The sequence below is a fragment of the Taeniopygia guttata genome, chromosome 2 (assembly GCF_048771995.1).
Source record: "Taeniopygia guttata chromosome 2, bTaeGut7.mat, whole genome shotgun sequence".
NCBI classification, from domain to species: domain Eukaryota; kingdom Metazoa; phylum Chordata; class Aves; order Passeriformes; family Estrildidae; genus Taeniopygia; species Taeniopygia guttata.
In genome coordinates, this window is record NC_133026.1 from 17,124,195 (window position 1) to 17,147,671 (window position 23,477).

Consider the following 23,477-nt stretch of genomic DNA (forward strand, 5'->3'; position numbering starts at 1 on the left):
CAATGACTTACTGCAGGTGTACTGGTCAGGGCACTGGCTGGCTGACGTTCATTTCAGTGAACACCACTGGTACAGGGCTTCCCCTTCTCTGTGTTTTTGGCTTCACACTGCAGAAATCTGACTGCTTCTATTTTCATGTTAGATACACACTTGAATGAGGAAGTCCTTCCCTCGGTGTCACAGCAGTGCCATGCAGGAGTGACAGATGTTTGCAATCAAGGTATCGAAGCCAGTACACGAGGCAGCTGCCTCAGTTTGCTTTGAAATACACCCATATTGTGGGGAAATATCCCAGAATTATCTCATGTTTCAACCTCTCTGGCATCCCTCCTGGCTGTCCATTTCTTGGACAATGGAATGCTTCAGTGCAGCGCAGGTACTTTCCTTAGAAGGGAATTAATTTATGTGCAGCCTTCCTTGTATCTCCAAACTTGAAGATGCTATGAGATACAAGTGAGTAATTCAGGATCACTTTGGGAAATTAATGGTTCCATCATTTGCAAAAGTCCCTTTCTCCACTTTGTATTTCATTAGAAATGTCTAGTTCCACCAAAGAGGTGAGACACAATTGTGCTATCCATGTCTGTCTCACTGCCCTCTTTGCTATATGATAAGGGACTCTGAGCCTACACCAAAATGCAATTTCTACTCAGAACTTTTTCTGAACCCTGTTCCTTCTGCTGCTTTGCCCATGTCCTTTATCTTCCCAAACAAGATCTATCTGGGAATGCAATTTCTCTGTCTTGCTAACACAAGCACAGGGTGCATATAGAATGAAACACAAAATAGCTGACAGTCTCGGTACAGGCAAATTTAATTATTTAATTCTCCTTTAAGGGAGAGGGGCTATGGTGGTATTGGAGAAGCAACAGAATGAGGATAAAGATAAGGCTGGGTTTCAGAATGAGGAAAGAGGAACAGTGAAAGGTCCTTAGCACAATTGCTCTGCTGCTATGTGAAAGAGGGCAGTAAGTGCTTCTGGGAAAATATATCCAGGTCTTTTGAAAGAACTGCTTCTCTGCCAGTCTTTGCATCTTCCTTCCTCAATGCCAGCAGTTGCCATGCAGGGCTGTAGGGCTCAGCACAGTCAGAGCAGGCAGCAGGGCCATGGCTGGCTGACAGCCTCACACCAATGCAGGCAATTGCTTACCTTGTCTTTGTGGGTTCTGAAAGTTGCTCCTAAGGACACAGAAAGTGCACAAAATCAAACTTGTGTGTATGGAGATATCACCCTACATAATACAGTTTTCTCTAAAAATCAATCTGAACTGCTTGCAGACCCTTAAATTTTTCCAAATACATACAAATTCTGTTTTAAGGGTGTAGAAATCACTTTAAATTACTTCAGCTATATATGAGGGAATGTGCTGAAGATTACTTAGTTAATCTTTGCAAACACTTTAAAGATAAAAAGTGTCAATTATATGTTACTAGTAGCAATAAATATATTCTTACATTATTGATTTCAGTAGACATGCCTGTGCTTCAGTTAAAGCTGAGAAAGTAAAGGAGAGGGAGCACCATTGGGTGAATTGTTATCAATTGCACTCCACTGCTTTGCATTTACAGTCAGCTGAGATTTGTTTATTCATCTGTTTGATGATTTAACTATGGGACTACCCCAAAGCCAGGCATCATCACAATAAAATTCTGATGCATTTCCCTGACAAACTTATCCTTAAATTGCTTCTTTATAATTTACTGAAATATAATATCAGTTCACTGATCCCAATGACACTGAAGAGTTTCAGCCTTGCTAGCAGCTAAGTAGCACTAATGCTATACTGAATTTGGGAAGCAACTTATTTGCATGGAAGAGCTCATTGCTCAGCTGTAGTTTGTAGTCTGTGGAAATCCAGCAACATCTACTGGATGTAGAGGCCCATAAGCTTTTTATTTTTTAAAGTTTTCACAAAAGAGCTAAAATAGTTGCCATATACCAAATGGTTTCACAAAGCCTTTTTCCAGCATTGGCATAATCCTGTTTATAAAAAGACATATAAATTTGGTCTTTTGTAACATATAAATGAACAGAAAAAAATAAAGTATACCACATTCTCCCAAACACACAAAACGAATTAAAACTACCTATTGAAATACAAATATTTTACAAAAAATGGGGCTACTTCTTGTTAAAGCAGTTCAGGGTTGCTGATACTATACAAAATTAACAGGCAGAGCATATTATACTTGGCTCAGTGATGTTATACAAAATTAACAGTCATAGCATATTCCTGGTGATGAACTATTTACCTTTTTTTTGCTAGATATTAATAGTGGTATACTTTTTTCCAATTAAAATGATAATAGCTATTCATTTAAAACTGTCTTAACATGACTGATGCAATTTCATATTGGCTAATAATATTCCTCCATTTGTTTCTCACCTATTTCGGTGTTACCACTTAGTGAAGCGTGACCCTGCCAGATGTGCCTGCAGAAATGAAATGAGTGCACAGCAGCTGTAAAAGCCTTGCAAGCCCTTCAGCTAATTGACATTATTATGTGTACAGGAGGATGCAGGAGTAACAGCAGAACAGCAGTTTGTTTCTTCACCAGACTTTTACTGCAAAGCCACAGTCATCTCATTGCCAAACTGAAATGCCTTTGTCAGGAGATATTCCCACTGGTTTAGTGTGAACTTTTAAAGATCCGAATTCTTTATTGACAAGAGGATCTTAATCTTTACCATATTTACATATTTTATTAGAATCCAAGCAATTGTCCTGGGTGGGAGTATGCAATTTAACCTTATTTGGATACATGTTTTGAAAGACAGGGCATAAGAATGATACTTTCCTCCGTCCACACACCCCTCCACATTCAAAGGCTACCTTATGGGAGAAAATGTCAAGTAAGACACAATTTTTTCAAACCAGTATAACATAGAGTTGTCTAACTTAAGAGAGTTTTTAAAATCTCTTAGATACATAGCTAGCTTTTACTTTACATTACAAATACCTGTGGATGTTGATGCCAAAGTCCAGAGGGATTATTCACTTTAGGCAGCAGCTCCTCATAGAGGCAGCCCTCAGTTCCAAGGCTGAGGTGGGTCTGAGTCCATGCCCATGTTTCAGAACTTTTTGGTAGCACCTGGAAAACAAATTTCTTTACTAAATGCATTGCTTTGCTCCAGATATCTAGACCAATAATGCCTCAAGGATACCCCACTGGTGAACCAGCTCAGAAATTGTCTAGTCCCCTGTAAAGATAATACATTGCCTTTGCTCTTGCTGTGGTGCTCAGGGAAAGGAGTTTAATCCTCCGATTACTTCCTTTCTCCTCAAGAACTTTATGTGTTGCATGTGGCAGGGACAGCAAAGACCAGGAGTGCAGCAACAAACCAAGTCCAAACATGGCTGGGTGCTATGGAGAGGATGAGTTGGATGAGGCATGGGTTGGACATGGATGGGGCAGCCTCAACAAGACAATCCTGCAGCAATCCAGGATGACCTGACTGCTACACAGATGCAAAGGTGAGCAGCTGAAACTCAGGAAACTGAGCAGTTTTGAAATCAAACTTTTTTTTTTTTTTTTAAATAGGGAGAGTAATAAGCTATGGAACAAATCTTTACATATAAAGTATGCTGCCACCACTTGAAAATGTAAAATCTTGCATTTCTTTTTGAAATATTTGCCCTGCTTCCTCCCGCTTTTGCAGGTGCTATGACTGACATTAATGATGGGAGGTACTTTTCTCCTTTGCAATGTACAACAGCAAACGCAGCAGTCTCGCCCTTACGATAGACTGATCTGTTAGTCCTGTGACTCCTACCATTTACATCTCAAAGTACTTTCAGTTTTTCATCTAACATCATTTTCCTGACATGAGGAATGAGTAGATAACGTCTCTCTTTGTTGGCAGGGAGAGTGGCACAACAGAAGCAGTGGGTGCTGGGGGCCAGATTTCCACGCTGCCCACAGTTGGTGGCCACTTTGGGCAGTCTCCACTCAGGGCTGATCAAAGCACCTGAGGTGTTCCTGCAGAGCCCAACTTCTGCTCTGTTTCATCCTAAAGGGAGACACTTTGCAGGCTCTCAGATTGCCCTGCATGGTGGTGATGATTAGATTAAACTGCAGTCTCATGGTCAAACCACAGTGCTGATGTGGACACACAACCACCAGCATGGCACAGAAATGCCCCAGTCCAGGAGAAGTTTTGACTCTGATAATAATCAGCACTGGATCCTCAAGAAGCAGGAAAAATCATATCTTGTGATTCCCATGGCCAATTGCGTGACACTTTGATATGGACTTTGACTTCATCAGTTTTGAGATGATAGCAGGATCTGGCTAATCTCTAGGACTAATATGGTTTAAGTCAGTTATTTAAAAAGAAAAATATTTACAGCACTAGAAATGCTGAAACATGTGGAATATTATTTCTAACAACCTGAAAGAAAAAATTGCTAAATAGCAGCTCTTGTCTTGTCTTTAGCAAGGCTATTCTTAGTCTTCATTTGTTTTCCAAATGACATTATTATTCAGTAAATAGAATATGAAGCCAAGGAATTGAAATTGCTCAGTTCCTGGCAAACTTTATTCTCATCTTTCTCAATAATCATGATTATAATGATTTTATTCATAAGTCATATTAGGTTTTTCCCTATGGTAAAATTAAATGCAATGGGAATTGAATGATCTGTTCCCTAAATGCAAAGCTAAAAGCAATACTTCTTGCTCCTACATGAAGCAACTATATTTATGCTCTGGATAGTCAATTACTGAATCAGAAATAACTACTCTGATGAACACTGGCATTCAATTCTTCCTTTTCTTTTTGTTTCATAGAAGAAAATTTCAGTCTAATACATTAGAACATTGATGTCTCTCTACAGAGACCCCAGAATGTCAGAAGGATTGATACAAAATAGCTGGATGCAGAGTAATCAATGCCATCTGTGAGATCAGAATCCAGAAGTCAAACAGGACACTGAACAGATTGATTTGTGTCGTGTTTTATTATAAAACATGTGCCATCAGCTCTTTACATTTCCATCAGACTGAAGGGGACCAACTTTAGGACTAAATTTGGTGTGAACATCGTGTTGAATTGAGGTCTCTTATAAAACCAAAGGCTGGAAAAAGTTGCTGAGATTTTGGTTTAGTAGAAAGTAATTTCTTACAATTGGAGAGAAACTGAAAATCATACACTCAAATCATACACCTGGGCTCTGAGGTTAGCATGAAAAATGAAAGAAGTTGCATCTTCTTAGTTCACTATTGCCTAGTGAAGGTATACTGAGATGTGCCAGGACACCTTCTGAAGGAAGCAGGCTAACTGCATGAAAGCCAAAGAGTCTTTTCCCATTGAAGTGAAGCAGATGATTTTTGCAAGCAGAGCACACTCACTTGGGGCTTGACGTCATCCTAAACCTGGCAAAGAAAACAGAGAACAAGAAGTAGGCAAAGCTGCAATAACTTAAAAACTTGCAGCCTTGGGAGATGAGTGACTCATGTATTTGCAAAAGGCATTGCAATGTTTTTGCTTATATTTTGCTGTATTTGCTTGGCATTTATGAGGGGTCAGTCTTCTGGGTTTATGCTTGTCACATACAGTAAACTGTGAAGATTTGAGGGAAGAAAACTTAATAAATCTGCTAAGGCTCTATCTAAGAGATTCTGTCATAACAGTGGCAGCATTTACCTGAGATATCTGGAGCATTATTCTGGAGAAGTGCTCCCATAAAATTTATGTTTGTGATTTTCAGCAGCTCACCAAACTTAAAACAAGTTTGATAATGGTTGAATGTTGTATATTGCTTTAATTGAGGCTATGGCATGTCCACGACACAAGTCTTGGAGAACAAATGCCCTCACCAGCATTTTGAAAGCAAAATTAGTAAAATGCTGAGGATAAAGAGGTTGTTTTGTCCTATCCAGGTGTTGTGGTTTAACCCCAGTCAGCAACCATGCACACACACAGCCACTCACTCCCCCACCAGGGATCAGGGAGAGAATTGAGAGGGTAAGACCTACAAAACTCTGGGTTAGCATAAAGACAGTTTAATAGGGAAAGCAAAATATGTGCACACAAAGAAAACAAGGAACTAATTCTCTTCTTCCCATGGGCTGGCAGGTTTGCAGCCATCTGCAGGAGAGCAGGGCCCCTTATGTGCCATGGTTACTTGGGAAGAAAAATGCCATCATTTCAAATGTTCCCTTCTTCCTCCTTTTCTCCGACAGCTTCGTATACTGAGCATGATGTCATGTGTTTTGGAATATCCCTTTGGTCAGTTTGGGTCATCTCTCCCAGCTGTGTCTTCTTCCATCTTCCCATTCACCCTTAACTTCCTTGCCAGTATGCTCATGGGAAAAGCAGAAAAGGCCTTGGCTCTGTGTAAGCCCTGCTCAGCAATAACAAAAACTTCTCTGTATTATCAACTCTGTGTTCAGCACAAATCTAGAACACAGCCCTGTACCAGCTGCTGTGAAGAAAATTAACTCCACCCCATCCCAAACCAGCACACCAGGTTAGCATAACACAATAATAAAATTTTACTGGAGAGAAAAGCAATATAACTAGATTTGCTACATTGTGTCTGCCTCACAAAGCATATTTTCTGGTGTATGCTGAATTTTTCTAAAGTTTTGCCACAGAGGTCCTTTTTAGGATTACTTTTTGATAGCTTGGGAAAATCAATGCAAATTTCCTTGGGTAGTTTGAGACAGGGGGACTATTAAGGCAGCACAGGAGCACACCACCGCTTCACCTTACTCTCCTATCAGTAAACACAGTGGATAGAAGCAGCTCTGGCAAGGCAGATGTGGGCCAGCCCCACCTGAAATGTGTGGGGCTAGGGGGCCACTTAACCCTTAGGGGCTGAAATGCCCAGGGTAGGCAAAAGGAAACAAGGGATCAAAACCATCAAAACCACACTGGGCACTGAGCAGTCCTCCAAAAACAATAGCTTGCTTTGCTCAGGACTCTGTCTTTTGAACATAAACCTAAGCAAATAATGACATCTATTTCTTTATTAATTTCACTCTCTTGTTTATAGTGCACTAGATATCAAGAATCCCATGCCTGTCTAGTTTATACTGAACTTATAGCCAAAGGAAAATGTGATCAGTGCAGAAACCATATTCTCCCAAATAACAGAAACTAATCCTGTAATTCGACAAGAGCACCATGGAAGCAGCACATTTAAAAGAAAAGCAAGGCTTTTATTAATGTATTTTCATGTATTTGCATGCATATGGGTACATGGTATGTGTAAAAGCTTATGCTTATTTACACCTGGCATGCCTGTGGAGTACCAGATACTCCCTTGCAGGAAAGAATATGTCCTCTTTTTTTTTGCCATGAATTTACCTCTTGAACTACAGATGGAAGAACATTAAGATTTACAAAGCTATTACAACTGACATATTAAATTTCATGGGGATGTGTATTTTAATTGATAGCCATAAAAACAGGGCAGTAAAGGTTATCTTGAAACTATATTTGGAAATCACTTTCATAACATCACTTAATTCCTCTAGAAGATATTTTTAATCAAAGAAAATCTCTTCTGATATAATTACATATATTTTATCTGAAAGTGACCCTATTTTTTCTTGTTGTGACCTTCTCTTATGCATGATTCAACGGAACTCATTTACTTCCCACAGATCCTTTTACTTCATATATCCTGCATAGATTTTCTATCCCCAAATAGACCAATGCAAGAATATAAACACTGGCTATGATATACCAGAATCCCTGCTCAAAAAAGAGCTGGCATGTAATGGTGCAGCTGACTACAAAATGTTAGAAAACTGTGACAGAAGGCTGACTTTTTTCCTCCTGTTTTTGTAAAATAAAGATTTTTTTCCTCTTGTTTTCACCACTAAAAATAGAAGAATATAAAGGCTGTGCTTTTTTACTCTGTGTCATGTCTCTCCCCAGCTACCAGTGGAAGCCACATTTTGCCATCAGCACAGTCTGTCCTTCTCTGCTATCAGGTATCCACACCCTGAATAAAGGTATTGTGAGAAACACCAATTTAAAAACCTCTCTAGGCTGTGTAAGAGCATCACCATTTCAGGGAAGTATAACAGCTTGGAGGGTGATTTGACTGGCAGTGATTGTTGCTCTTTCAGTCTGTGTTTTCCTTCCTCCCATATTAAAACACAGTCTGTTCAGCTGTGCGTGGCTGTGGGAGGCTGGGGTGTACAAAGCTGCAGAGCTGTCTGTAAGGGTTTCTGCAGGAGTGTCTGATGGTAGTTGTGGGGATGTCTACAAACATGGCATCTTTTTCCTTTTTTCAACATGACAGTTACCATATTCATTAAACAACTTACCCAGTAGTCAACAATGAACAAGTGTGTGTTAGGAAATGTATCCATATTGTTAATGGAAGCACAAGTATTAGAAGAACTTTCAAAAATGAGACAGGTGTGAAATGGGAGTCCTGGTAATGCTCATCAGTACCATCAGTGCTCTTGCACAGCATGTGCCCTGTGCCCCAACCCACCTGTGCTCCAGGTCCTGGTTGCGAGACATCGGGCTGTGCTAGTGACACTTACACATGTGCAAAAACATGAGTTTGCCAGTAAGCAAAGTCAGGGAGCAAACATGGACAAAGCAAACTGCAACAACTTGATAAGATCAGGTAATTTCCAGGCAGCATCAATAGATCTAGACATTGACATACATGGTGTTGTGAATTTAGACACCCAAAAGTTCTTGGATGACTACTGGACAATGGGCTTGTCAAAGTAGTTCAGCTGAAAGGGAGGAAGAAAAATGGCTCTGGCCTGAATATGTTCATTGGTTTCAAGGTACAAAAAAGAGAATAAGTGACCAATTTTAACAGTAGAGGTGATTACGAGCATGGTGAGTGATGCACCATAATCATAGAAAACCTGGAAATGGAATGAGCAGGGAGGTGATGTGGTCTGCTGATGACTCAGAGTTAATAAAAAAGAAAAAACTAGGGCTGGTTGTTAAGAGCAGCAGAAGAACCTAAATGTGATGTTGGACTGGGCAAAAAAATTAGGAAATTAGGTTGAATTCAGATAAATATAAAGCACAATGAAAACTTGTATGACCTGACAAACAAAAACTTGGGCTATAAGTACCATATTAAAATTGCAAGGTCAAAGCTCAGCAGTCAAAGAAATGCACCCAACATGAAAAATTACAAGAAAGGAACAGAGAACAAACCAGCAAACATGGCTGTGTATCTGTAGCAATGCATGATGTATTTGAATTTCACTTGTTTAGGTAGTTCTGGTCCACAGACTTCTGCTCACAGGGAACATAATGGAACTGGAAGAAGTTTAGAGGAAGGGAAATAGGATGGTTATGCATATAATGCAACTTCCATCAATTACACTAGAATGCATTTGCTTAACAATAAAGGAAAGAGTTGCTCTCTAAGTGCCCAAGTGTCCTGGACAAGGTGAACATAACAGTGAGGAAAAAGTAGATGGACTTCAGATGAAAAATTCACAGGCCCAAAGCAAATCAAATAAGGGGGTTTTTCCCCCATGATGTAGAGTAAAACTGCTATTCCCTGCTGCAGCATTATGTCTTCCAAGTGTCATTTCCACAGAACAAATGAGATAAATTCCACAAAGAAAAATCCACTGACAAAGTGAAATATATATTTATTTCTCTCTCAAAAAGTGTCAGAGGTATAATTTTTCAGAGGCTGGAATGGCAGAGCTTATTCCAAGCTTGCCCTGTGCTTTTACTGCTCTCTAGCTGCTGGGTACTGCTCAGGGCAAGCCCTGGGCTGCCTGTGGTTGTGATCTGGCCACTGCTGCCACTCTTGTCAGAAAAGTGTTGAACAATAAATACCGTTTCCCACATTTTTCAGTAATTATTTAAATAAAAATATAAGAAAATATTTGAAAAAGTGCTAAAGTGACAAATGTCTCACCATGCAGTAGTGGCTCCTATGGTAGTTGCTGCCCCTCTAGATTCTGCCTGGGAGATACATATCTATATGTTTTGTCCATATGTGGTAGGCTTGAACATGTTGACCAGTGGTCAGACTGACCAAACAGGGACTTTCTGTGAAGTTAACCTGCAGTGTTCAGCCTGACAAAGAGGACAAAACTGGTATTTTATAACTGATACAGCTCTGCAGCTTTTCTCTGCCAGCACAAAACTGATTGGAGCCTGAAGGACCATCATGCCCATATTAATTTACCAGCTAGGATAAATGAAAAAATTTTGCTTGTATAAGATAACCAAATTAAATAATTGCTGGCCTTTACGCTACTGTTTGCAGAAAGTGCACTGGGGCTTTGTTATTCGTCTGTTATTTCTCAGGATTAATTCAGATTAATCTGAAAGCTCCTGAAACCTTTACACAGTATTACAGAGATCATGCCAGTTCATCAGCAACTTTAGTCACAAGTTTTTTGACTGCATAACAAGTATATATTCTTCCACTTACCCCTTTGAGAACTGTACTTCCAGTGAATTAAATACATAGAGGCTGAAAGATTCTGAAAAGTAGAGATGAGGGGAAAAGAAAATAAACAAAATGGAGTGCCTGCTTACTGACTTCAGAAGCACATGCTCTCCCTTTGGTCCCTGGTTAAAGGCCAGACAGTCTTGGTGAAAACACAGCTGACTCAAAAGAGGAACCTGAGCACTGGAAAAATGCATTGTACAGAAAGACACAAAGCATTGTGACACACCATTAGGGGGGGAAGTGCATGGATTAGATATGAAGAAACACGTGTTCTCCTGAGGCTGATGTTTTTAGTCATCTTGTGGTACCACATACTGTATGGTATATTTAGCATATATGTTATCTTACAGTTCTGCATTCGAAAATCTTATAAAAACACATCCTACTAAATTCTGGTGTTCTTTGCTAGAAAATAATTATATCCACTTACAGTTGTTTTCTTGGTGTATGTCTTCTTTAAAGGTTTGTGGCTGACTAAAGCTTCCTTCTTCAAAAAACAGACATTGAGAAAACAGCACTGCCAAGAAATCCTAATCAAGATTTAGAACTGCCTGTTGCTATGGAAATAGCCATGGCATCCAATATGACTTCTGCTGGGCTAAAAATAGGTTGAAAAAACAGGAAAGTCTGGCCTGAGTAAAATAAAACAACAGAGTATGCAAATTGAGTTAATTACATCAACAATGCATTAATGGTGAAAATTTAGCCTTTATTAATTATACTTTCATTGGCTCATTTTTGTGTGCAGGCAGAGGAACTGACTCCCACCAGGCTGGGTGAGTGCAACAGAGAGGAATTACTTGCCCCCAAGTACCCAAAATTAGTTCAATAATTTGCTGAGTATATGTTTAGTTGGTTATATCTGCTCTCACTCAGCAGTGCTGACACTAAGGGTTGGGAAATCATGACTTAAAGCTGCAAAAAATAATGTAGTTTTTGGAAAACAAAGGCTCCCTGCTCCAGGGCACTGTGTGAATGGGGACTGCAGTCAGGGCTCCTGATTATTCTCATGGATTGGCAGGGCCCCATAAGGTCTCAGCTCCACAGAAAGCCTGAAATTTCTACATCCCAAATTAAACCAGGTGCACTGTACAGGTATCTTTTCTGTCCCATCAAAGTCCAAGACATGTAGTCTGCATCTCCAGTCCGCCCATCTGACAACCACTCTGTGACAGTTCTGTCCTTTCAACTCCATCACATCCCATCCATTGACTTAATTTTGACCTATTATTCAACAGCTGTTGAACTCAAGCATCATGCTTCAAGGAAAAAATTGACCACAAGTTCAGGAGTAGCAGATTCTGATCCTGGGTCTATTGCAACATCAGTTCTTGAGACTCTTGAGCCCTTCTTTAGTTTGGTCCCTAGTTAAAAGATTACTGAAGTTGAAAATACAAATTATCATTTGTACCTGGAGAGTTAATGTCCTTGCAGGTGAATCAGGGTGATTTGCACCTCTTTCTGGTTCTGGCTCTGGATATTTTCCACTCCAGGTAAATTTCATCACTTTGACAATGCTCAAGAATGTGAAATCGATTTAAAGATGAAAGCTCAGATGATGGAACAGGAGCTGAGTGCCAAGGATGATGTGTAGCACATCCATTTTGGGGCTGTTCATAGACATATGGAGATTGTGGGTACAATGGTGACTGAATTCTTTATGGAAGTGGCTTTACAGCACTTCCACATGCTGGGCAGGATTGCCTTGCACAGGTATAGTGCAACTGTACAAAGTGCAAATTCTGCTTTTCTGTCTCCCCTGCACCTATCTGATTTTAGACCTGAGCAATCATCTGGCTGCTGCAAAACCTTGCTGCAAAACTATGTGCTTTTGGGGAAAAATGTGATATTTGATGTACAACATGGAAAAACCCATATTATACAGGGTGCTTAAACCTAGTGCTGACAGATAGATTTTGGAAGTCTTTGGACTGTGCATTATGAATCCAAATCTTAATATCCATCTGATCCAATGCAGCTCCTTCTAAGCCATCTTATGCCAGTGATGACTATAGTGGACTAGTTTTAAAAACTAGAACAAAATTTTCTAGTTATTTCAACTGAAATTTTCACCTTTTAATTTAACCTGATATGGCCTCAGGATCAAAAAATAAACAGGAAGAGTTAAGTCCATTGTTGGTAGAAGGACATGCTCTAAAAGCCTGATTATCCAGATGGAACAGATAAATCTGTTACTTTTCTCTAAATATCAACACTGCATAATTAGCAGCTGCTAAAATAATGGAAGCCAATTGAAGAAAAACATGGTATACTCTACATTCATTTATTAGATACCCTATGTTTCCAAACAGAGCTTTTCATATTTGCTGCAAAACTCGGTAGCTTCATGCTTTATACAACTGAGCAAAGATGACAGCACTGAAATGAGCTATTACTATTTCCATCAGGAAGATATGGGGAACTAGTCTGTGTCTTTGAGGTGAAAATATATATTCATCAAATAGAAAAGCTTTAAAAAGCAGCACCATCTAAGATATCAGCATCCCGTCTCCCTTGGAGACAGCTAAACCCCATATTTATCTAAATTATCTTGGTAATATGACAGAGTGATTGCTCACTAATGGTCAGTAACAGTTTTCTTTGTCATTTTCCTAGTCATTACCTCCTCAGAATGAACTCCAGAATAAACTGCTGATGCATCGTGACTAGAATATAAAGCTTATCATCACAACAGAAACCATTTCTATTAAACTCACAAACCTGTACATTGGACTTCTGACATTTTCATTTACAAAAAATAATACCCCTCTGTTACAAACTCTAGAGGTGAGCTCTAGATGAGCTTAGAGATATCTTATTCTTAAAACAGAAGTAAAGTAATATTTTTTTTGCACAGCTGTCTTCTATTATCTTTCTTTTCTCCTCACAGCTATTCATGCATGGGAGCCACATTCTCTGCAAAGAGCACAGCTCAAACCAGGCTAGCTTTGTAGGTACTGTATTTCACAGCCTGTTCAGCTGCATGCTTTAATTTGGATGTTTAAGTCTATCTACCCTTTTTCAGGAGCTGGAAAGAATCACTGATTACACAGTCTGCCTGAATCTCATTTTCCCTGCTGAGTCTGAGAAAAGCCCTCACAGAAGGCTTGTGCACGTGGCAGCTGCTTTACTCCTTCTTCTCCTCTCAAAGACTGGAAATTTTCAGTGCTGACATCCATTGTCTTTATTTCAAATTAAATTGAGCTGATTTTTTGAGCTGCCAAGATGGAGGGGACAAAAAACTGACTCAGAAGGAGCCAAAGTGCTGCCATAGGAAGCTGCCTGACTGACATAGTGCATCAGCCTAGAGAAACAGCATGAGGGTGACCATAAAGCAGGATTGTATCTTTCCCAGTGCTACAACAAATGGATGTATACTGATCCTTCAGGGTGTCCTAAAGGCCAAAGTGCTGGGGAAATGCTGTGGAGTTCTTTATACACTGCACTATCTGACTTTCTTTTCTACGAGAGGCAATCCTGTCTGTTTGATGAGCAAATGGTCACTGGCATCATGAGCAGCCACAGAATGACAGAGGTACTTCCTCCTGTGTGCTGTCAAGTGCTCTTCTAACCTTGCAAAAAAAATTTGCACAAATAAGCTATGTGTATAAAAAGCTACCCATACTACTTATAAGCTCTGATGTAATTAGGAGGGAGGAGAGAATCACAGCACACTCTGACTCCTAAGGAAGTGGGACCCACCTGGAAAGTCTGATATTTTAAAGTCATTAGGGCACAAGGAATCAAAGATGTCAAATTTTTATTTCTCTTATAATAGGCTACCAAGCCACATGATTTCCATTGAAGTAAAGAAAATTCGGTTTATCTTTGCTCCAGTGCTTTGGGGGTAGGAGCATTTGTGATGTTATCAGGCAGCACTTTTTGGAAAAGCTTGGATGCATTAATCACTGCCTATTCTTCGGGGTCAACTATGAAAGGCACCTCAGGAAGCTCTGTGCCCTCTTTTTCTTTTGCAAACTATGCACCTGTGGATTAGCTAAACTGAGGACATGACCTGAAATCCATGGTCATGAACTCCAACAATCTGTCTGACCTGACCTGGTCAAGCTGACCTCCTCCATGGTGCAGACCTGAAGTCCATGGTCAAGCTAGGTTAGCAGAGAGCTCAGGGAGGAGCAGCCCTGAGCTGGGCTTCCCTGCTGAGCCACATCCTGGGGCTGAGCAAAGCTCCCCTCACCAGGGTTTGGGTTTCGTCGTGACAGTGGATGATGCAAAACACTTCCTGCCAGCAGCTTTCAGGCACAACTTTGCAAGAAACACAGATATATTCTTTCTTTTTTAAAGGGAGGGGAAAGACATGAATCTGAAGTCTGACCATGGTTAGATTTTTCAAGTCCAGGTTGCTTCACTCCTATTGCCTTCCCTGGAAGCCAGTGGTGAAGATTTGCATATTTCTGTCTATGTGCAAAGAGTAGATCTCCTTGGCAGGCAGTGTATTTACCTGATAGGGCAATGAAGGACTGGCACAGAAAGGAAACATTTTTCCCTGCCAAAGACTTGGTGCATGTCTGTTCAACTTCTGCTTTCTTATATCCAAAAAGCCATCTACCATCTGAGTGCAAGCAGTCTCCTTGAGGGCTAAGAAGCAAAAAGGTGAATCTTTCACTTGCTGAATGGGCCATGAGGATAGGACTAGGAAGTTGTCCTGAGCCTTATGTGTCTGCCCCTGTGGAGTGAGGGAGTTATGCCTTCAGCATCTACAGGAAGAATTCCCACTATACCATGGATTAGCATGAATTTGTTATCTATTAATCTGAAACTAGATTAATTTTCTAGATGTAGGGTGAGAAACACAATAGGAACCTGAGAGTGTAAAATCCAATCGGCTAAGCTGGACAAAAGCTCAAGCGAGCTCGTTGCCATATCTCCAGTACCCAGCATTGCATAAGTATCCACATTGGGCATTTTGTGGCAGCAGCTGATTCCACAGTTTCATTATGGATTCTGCAGCAAATTGCTTCATCTTTTCAGACTTGCTGGAAATGTCATTTAATGTCCTATAGTTGCTTTTTAGTGAGAAACAGTCACTACCTTTTCACCTTCTCTATATGTGTCTCTCCCAAGTCAGGAGTTTTAATCTGATTTTATATGGAACATATTCCCACAGACAAGATTTGAATGCTAAATGACTAATTTGCAAATCAAGTAACGTAATGAAATGTTTTTAAATAAAGCTAATACGCCTCAGAAGAATACCTATTTTAAGATGGAGATCAGTTCAGATTGCACTGAGATAGGTAAGATTATTTCCCTGTTTGCTCCTTTGCTCTTGGGACAAATTGAAACATTTAAATATTTGAAAATATATATATTGCAATAAAGAAGCAGTAAAAATATCAGCAGGAACCACCTAAGTATATGTGGGAGAAGTGAGAGGAGGCAGGAGGAAAGGGAGTAGGAGTTTAACCTAGCATAGAAAATTCCCTCCCCAAAATAATTTGAATGCAAAAAGAAATTAATCTATTCTATAATTTCCCATTATAATGAATTATTTTTGCTTCAGGCTGCCAATCGTTTCTGCTGACAGGGACTCCAAACCTTCAGATATCTTGCATCATGCTATATTGCATGAACTAAAATTAAATGTAAAAGACAGCTAAAAATAGATATTGAAAATTATGCTAAATTTATCAGCTAGAAAAATGGCAAGGGCTATTTTATAAGAAAATAATTTCATTCTCCAAGGTGATTTATTCAGTCTTTCATGACTGTGTCTAAGAAATCAGCAGACTATGTTAGCAAAATAGCTCTTTTCAAAATGTGCAGTAGATCTGCAGACAGATGTTTTGGTCCTTAAGGGGATTTTAATTCATGTTTGCACAACCCTGAACCCAAGTTTTCAGGTGGCCTTGCCTGAGAGGAAAAACAAGGTAGAGGAAATAGGAACACATGAAAGAAATATCATTATCCCAACTTGGTGAAGGGAGAAGTCTCATAAGAAACAGCCCCATGCCTGGGATATTCCCTCCTGGTGACACCAGGGTGCCAAAGGGGATTATCACCCAGGAACAAAGGCTGGGGTACCTCAGGGCATCCCCTCTGGCAGTGAGAGCAGCCAGTAATCACTGCTGATCACATGTGGGGTGCTTCCCTTACCAGCAGGGCTCTGAAGTGGACAAAATATATCCTAAATTTCATCATCATCACCATCATCATTATTATTATTATTAATGTATTTACAGGGAGACAGAAGTTTTAGGAAAGGAAGTTTTATTATTTTAAAAAGGAATGGAAGGTCTTTTTGACCTTAAATGACATGCACAATTCTCTAATCCTCTCAGAAGCAGCCTCGTCACGCCACACAAACCATTCAGAGGAACTCCAGGCCACTCTAAAATCAGGGGGCATATGATTAGCATTAAACCAAAAAGCATTTTAATCCTGATGCAAGATTAAAAGGGTGCTGAAAAACAAAGTGGTGTTCCTGTTTCCCCCTGAACAAACTATTTCATAGCAACAGGAAGGTCTAGAGAAGAAACACCTGCACATTGAGGAAGATGAGCATATGGCTGGAGGACTTTTCAGCTTTTATCTATCCAGCTATTAATTCCAGGGCAGTTGCTCCAAATCTGCATCAGTATCACTGGAAACCACCTCTGGTCTCCAGCCATCAGAGCTTGCTCAGTTCTCAAATGGCTTATCTGTAACTCCCTAATAGAGAGGCTTACAAATAAGTGGCTCAGCTTGGTAAAAGCCATTTTATAAGCTGCCTACTAAAATACAAAGCTTCCTTCTTTGATTAAAAGGTACTAAATTTATGGGAAGACAGCAGTGATGCACCTTCCTGACACTTATTGAGAACAAACTGATTTATGAGAGCAGAGAATCCAATAAAAATGTATAGATTGAGTCAAATTCTTTTTGGCGGAGCTAAAAAATATGCTTTTAGATATTTGTAAATTATGAACTGCTTCATGGACTTAGAGACATAAACTGAACTCCTTTAAAAATCTCTCCCTACATAAAAACTGTAAACATGGGGCTTAAATCATCCTATTTAATTATAACACCTGGCTGACCGTCAGCATCCTGGGCTATCTCTTGGTGCAATGGGATCAGAAGTGCTCTGGAAGTGACTATTTCTTTACTCAGGACTGAGGGATCCAGGGTGATCAGGCTTCTATTTTTTAGAATGCACAAAAATACCTGAAGCTCCTAAAGCCAGGCCATAGGCTGAAAATATAAGGAGGCATTACTGCCATGTTGCCATTCTTTTGTTATTTTATATGTTGAATTTGGTCTTGAACCAAGACTAGATAGGGATTTGCCCTTACTATCCATCCGTTTGTCCAGTATCCACAATACAAGCCATGATAAGAAACAAAATCCAGAGTGCTGTGCTAAGATGGAGCACCTATATTTATTCTCTTATCCATTTTCCATTGTTCACGGCAAATTTCCACTCCAGCTAGTGGAAATTATAGTACATGGATGGAAGATGATTCAAAATCTGGAGAGAGAGGAGACAGAAAAATCAAAGGGAAACTTGCAGATTCAGCATCTTTATTACAATATAATAGTATCAGAGTGTATATTTTCTTTTGAAGACATTGTATTAACATGTCACTTGCTTTGGATTCTTGGATTTAAGAAAAAAGATCTTAACCAGCACTTGATGGAAAATGTGCTGCAGGAGAGCCTGGTGCTATGGTAACAGAGCTGCATGCCTGTGTGAGCTGCACTGGAGCGGGAAGCATCAAACACCAGCTCTGCTCCCATCGAGTTCCCCTGGAAGAGCCACTGTCGTTTCAAGCATCATGAAATCACTCCTTTTGTTTCTGTATCAATGCAGGATTGTCTTTCTCCAGATAATTTCCTTTCAACATGAAGTTTTTAAGGGAGCGTGCACAGAAAACGTGTCAGTTAAAACTGAAAATTTCTTTGACAACACCCCCTTTACTCAGGGTTGAACACCCAGGTACCTACTTCTGCATCTTAGATTTACTCATGGTTCTATTACCCTACTTTGCAAATTGTTCATGAAATACAAGGAACTAAATGTGTATGCCAAAGATCTGAAAACAATAGACACACTTTGCCCCATATTTACCAAGCAGCCAGTGGCCTTGCAAGTCTGTGTTTCTGAGGTCTGATTTCAGGCACCATAGCAGGTGTGTGCAGGCAGATAGCAATTCCTTCATATTGAACTTCGACAATCATTACTTGTTTCTGAAAATGTAAGCTGCTGAGTATGTGCATACAAGTGCTGGTGGGATCAGGGTGCAGTGGTGATTGAAAACAGGTATCTTTTAAACAGCCCCAAATCCCTGAGGAGAATGCCTGACTTGAACTGTAAACCTCTGCAGTTATTTCTTAATTTGCACTTACATTCAGACCCTTGGATAGTTTCATTGATAACAAACAAACAAACAGACTGAAGCTACTCATTTTAAATTGATTACAAATGCAGCAGTAAAACTAATTATGCCTAATGTCCTAACTCAATAAATTGGTCACAACAGAGAAGGGAAGGCAGCTCTGTGTTTCTAGGGCATGTGTGAGGTAGACCTATATTCACTTTAGGAGTTTAATTTGGCTGCTGTGTCCCCAGAACTCTAGGGCAGGGATTGTTTCCTCTCCCAGCTTCTGTATCCCATGGAGAAAGGTGTAGGTAAAGACCTGTCCCACCCCATGTGAGAGCCTCACTCCCTGCATTGACGGCTTGGGGAGACCTGAGGGACCACAGTGCAGCCCAAAGAGGCCTGCAGAGCAGGCAGCTGTTCCCTGTTCCCAGCCTGGCATGCTTCTCACTCATTCACGGGACCACAGAGTCTGGAAACTGAGACCAGAGGACCAGCAGAGCTGAGCAGGGGATAAAGCACAGCTGTAGCACACCTCGTTAAAGAGAAACAGCCGCATGGTTTTAAAATTGTTCTAGAGTAAGCCTGCTTTCATCTTTTACCAGACAAGACAATAATGCTCATTTTTCCCCTTTGAAAGAAGAAAAATGGAGACTGCAAATAACACTGTAGCCCTTTAAAAAAAAAAGAAGGCACAAACATTGAACAGATGTACTGAACAGCACTTCAGTGAAGACATCCAGGTACGTGAATACCAGACCCAGTGTGATGTTAAACACAGTTAAGAAACAGGATTAATCTCTCTCAGAGAATTTTTTTGAAGAAATTACTTTCTTTTTGTTTTCACATTGCTCCTCAGGAAGTTGTGTGCAGAACTGCATACAGCTCAGGGTGTTATTGCAACAGTTTCCTCACAAGTGAGGCATACCTTGAGAGCAAGTGTTTATGCATTTAACATGCAATGCAGCAAGTATCAATGCAGAGGTGCAGAACAATAATAGGATATTGCTTGTCCAATTTCCTTCAAGTGTTTTTGAATGTTATTAGATCCTGGTAGGACTTGCCAATTGATAAAAGTTAGGCAAGTGCATGGATTATAGCAAGAAGTGGGCCCGTGTCATGATGAGAAGACTACAGGACACCTTGAAGATATTTACCATGACTTTCACCCTGCCCATGTTTACAACAAGGTGCTACCCTTGCTGTCCTCTTCTCTCTCTCCTGCAGTGCTCAGACAGCCATTGCTCTCCTGGCTCTGAAGAGTGGAAACCCAGAGGAGTCATTGTGGGCAGCAGCATACAGCTACTTCGAAAACTCATTGAGAGACAGAGCAGCTGAAAGGCAAGCTCCCATCAGTCAAATCTGTGTCTGATGTGCGGGTCTAAAAATAACCCTGCACCGTCTGTGAGAGGTGAGAGCCCATTACAGCCTCCACCTTGCCTTTGCTCAGTGTGTCCTCACCAGGCACAGAGCAGGATCACTGGAGCTGACCAGGGTGAGCCAGCCTATGCCCCACGAGGAAAACAAGCAGCCACAGAAAAATGAAGGCAGATCCTTGTGTGGGGTGGTTCTGTGCAAATAGTTGTCCAGGTAGCAGCCTAAGGCGAATCAATATCTGTAATAAGGCTCATCATGCTCCAATAGCTGCTGCAATCTGCATAGGAAGACTCATGCTGGATGAAGGGGAAGTGCGTGTTCCTGAGGGAAAAGGCACTTAAGAGTAAATTCTCATTAAGTGAGAATTATTTGCTGATGAAAGATTAAGCCAGTTGGCAACTGGACAAAAGATGGGTGTATGGCAGCCAAAGAGCACATAATGCTTTCTAATAGATTCAGCTGAGGTTTGTTGTGGTGATATTCAATGTAAGCTGCACTAAAAACTGCAGTTATGGTTCCAAGCATAACTATTTTTAAATTCCTTTTTAAGAATTTTCTTAATATTTCCACAAAAGAAAGCCAAACCAGATCTACTGGAAAATAGCTGGAGTGACTATTTTTATATCTTTAATTAAATATTATAAAGAAGTACACTTCTGAGAAAAAAAAAAAGTTATAGTATGGGGTTCTTTTCACAAATGTGTAGTTAGGCTGTTAGAGATAAGAGCATTTATGATTTTCCATATAGTTCAGATGAAACAGCTTCTTCATTTACATTTCAAGGAAGGAATATGATGGGTGACTTATTAAAAGAAAATAAGACAGAAGAAAAAGAACTGAAAAGTGAAAGGAACATCATACAGCTACAAATACCTCCTGGAGTTACCCTGGAAAGAAGAGTGTTCACAGCTCGCTGTAGCTTCATGCCTGACAAATTTTGACCATTTTACTCTGGGAACAAGAGCATGCATTATGGTTCAGGGATGAGGGGGAGGGTTTCAAATGCTTTTGTTACTGACTATTGGCTTCACACCACTAGTTAATGGCTCTTTAGACGTGCCCTGGCAAATAACCTTTCCTCGCCAAAGCCGAGGAGCGGCACAGGCACGCAGACAGAGGCTGGCTCCGGTCGGTGTCCGTGGGGAGCTGGCGCTGGTGTCCCTCGGGATGTCCCGTTCCGATGTCCCCGGCACTGCGCTCCTGCGCCCGGCGGGACCGCACCGAGCCCCCGGGGCTGCGGGCACAGCGGACGGACAGATCTGCGCTCCCAGCGCTTCTCGGGCACAGGGCAGCAGCTGAAGGCCAGGGTGGAGAAGGTGCCTGCCTCGGCCCTGCCTCCTGCCGCCTGATCCTGCAGCCACCCAGCCCTTCCCTCCCTTCCCAGCAGCAGCAGGGAGAGCCAGCGAGCCCCAGCTGGAACGGAGCGTGGCCGAGACAGAGTGAGTACAATGATTTAAATGGAGCGAGTTGGACAGTTGTCAATGGAAAGGAAATTAGTTGGAATCTAAAGCTAACTAAAAGAAACGACACAGATTACTGACACCGTAAATTGGATTAAAATGAAATCCCACAGGAAAATCGATGGGAAGTGATAAGCAAGCAAGACAGAATGATAGCAGAAAGAGGCAGACGCTCCCTGAGAGCTTATTCAAGAGAACCAGTCAGAAGTAGAAAAGAAAATTTAATTGAGGCAATCCAAATCTAAATGGTAGAAAAATAAGGAGGAATTGGAAGAGATTAGAGAGAAAGCCCAAGGAAAATATTTTTAAGAAGGCTATAAATCAGTACACAAAATAGAAAATGGGAGGGAAATTAAAGAAAGGGGAAAGGCAATTTTAATTATGTCTTAAAGTATGTGAAATTACGTACCTGAGAGTAGGTTTTTCATTTGTTTACATGGAAGTAGACTTTAATTGACATGAAGCTGTTTTTCTAAAAACTGGCTGCTTTTTTTACCTGTGTGTGCTGTTACAAAACCTCTGAAATGCATGTGTCCTCACTCCAAGCTCTAAAAAACACAGTTTTTTCTTTCTCTCTTTTCCTTTGCAGGTTCGTGGTTCATCCCTTACAGAGGAGCTGCTGAAGGCAGCGGGCAGCTGGAGTTGCCTGCCTCCTGCCAGCCTCCCACGGGGGAGCAGGGAGCCTGTCCCAGGGTGAAAAGCTTTACCTTTCCTTGGCTACACCTACAGTACCACTGGATGTCACTGTTGGTTCATAAAAGACAAAAAAACCTCACTGTGATCTTTTTGACAGATAATATTTAGTACATAAATATATGCATCTATTTCCCACAACTTTTCTGCACAAGGATTGAAATTACAGAAACCCTGTGGAGCCCCCTGGATCTCACTCACATTTTCATTACTATTTTTATAAAGACTGTGTTTATGGGTCCTTTTGTGGCACTTCTAGAGGCATCTCTTCCATAAAGGATTGCTTTCTGCTGTGGTAGATGTAGAGTGTGGCAGAATTGCCACAATAGATTTCAGTTGTTTTGGGGTTTCTTTTCTTCCATTTGTTTTATTTCCAGGGAATTATTTCAACTCACCTTGGTTGGACTGATTGCAGCAGTTTTGGGGCAGAGGTATGAGCTGCCTATGAGCAGCAGCATCTGGTGCTGTCTGTGTGCAGCCCAGAGAGCTGGGCACTGCCAGGGCAGTGCTGCCCATAAATCAGGATTACCCTGGAGGTGTCTGCTTCCCTCCACTGTTACAGAGGGTGCAGAGATTGACCCTAAATCTCCTGTACCTGCTGTACTGAGAGTCAGTGAGAAACTCGGACCCTATTCCTTTCAGAGGAAAAAGCTCTTTTTTCTTCCCCTTTGGTTGCCTGGGGTTGTATTTAGCTGGCCAAATGAAGACAAATAACTCTCTTTAGAGTCAGTGAAGAGGAACAGGCAATTCCAGGAAAGCAATTCATCCCATCTGAAAAATCACTTGTAAGAGACAGGTGAAGTAGGTAAAGGCTTTTAGGCATCTATTTCTGCCGAGTAACACTGCAGAAACCTTCAGTGACCAGTTCACACAAGAAGATTCCTACCCATTTTTCCTTGTATGGGCACCTCTACACCAGTTTTTTTGTGAACCAGTAGACAGACCTTTTCTACATGATCTCCACTCCAATATTAATAATCTTTGAGGCAACCTTCTACGTATTTCCCTAATGCTGAATATGCCAGAAAAGGCACACGATGCCCAGTGACTCACCCTGAACTGCCCATCAGGAGCTCTGCTATCTCCATCCAGGGACTGGGAGTGAATCAGGAGAGCCCTCAATGGCCCTACTGAAACATGCCAGGAGAACACCCAACAATTTGGCAATAGGGACAGGGCACTGCTGTGCCCAGCAAGGCTTCTGGTGCTAT

General features: G+C 40.9%; 1 long non-coding RNA gene across 2 annotated transcripts; it reads right to left on the reverse strand.

The window, feature by feature from the left end:
• Positions 1-253: 253 nt before the first annotated feature.
• Positions 254-22,169, reverse strand: LOC140682590 (uncharacterized). Of its 2 annotated transcripts, none has more exons than XR_012054471.1 (3): positions 21,983-22,169; positions 2,962-3,093; positions 254-1,179 (listed from the first exon to the last, which is right to left on the reverse strand). It is a non-coding gene; the product is annotated as an uncharacterized lncRNA (long non-coding RNA). The 2 variants fall into 2 exon arrangements; XR_012054470.1 differs by lacking the exon at positions 21,983-22,169 and adding an exon at positions 10,846-10,947.
• Between the last annotated feature and the right edge of the window lie 1,308 nt (positions 22,170-23,477).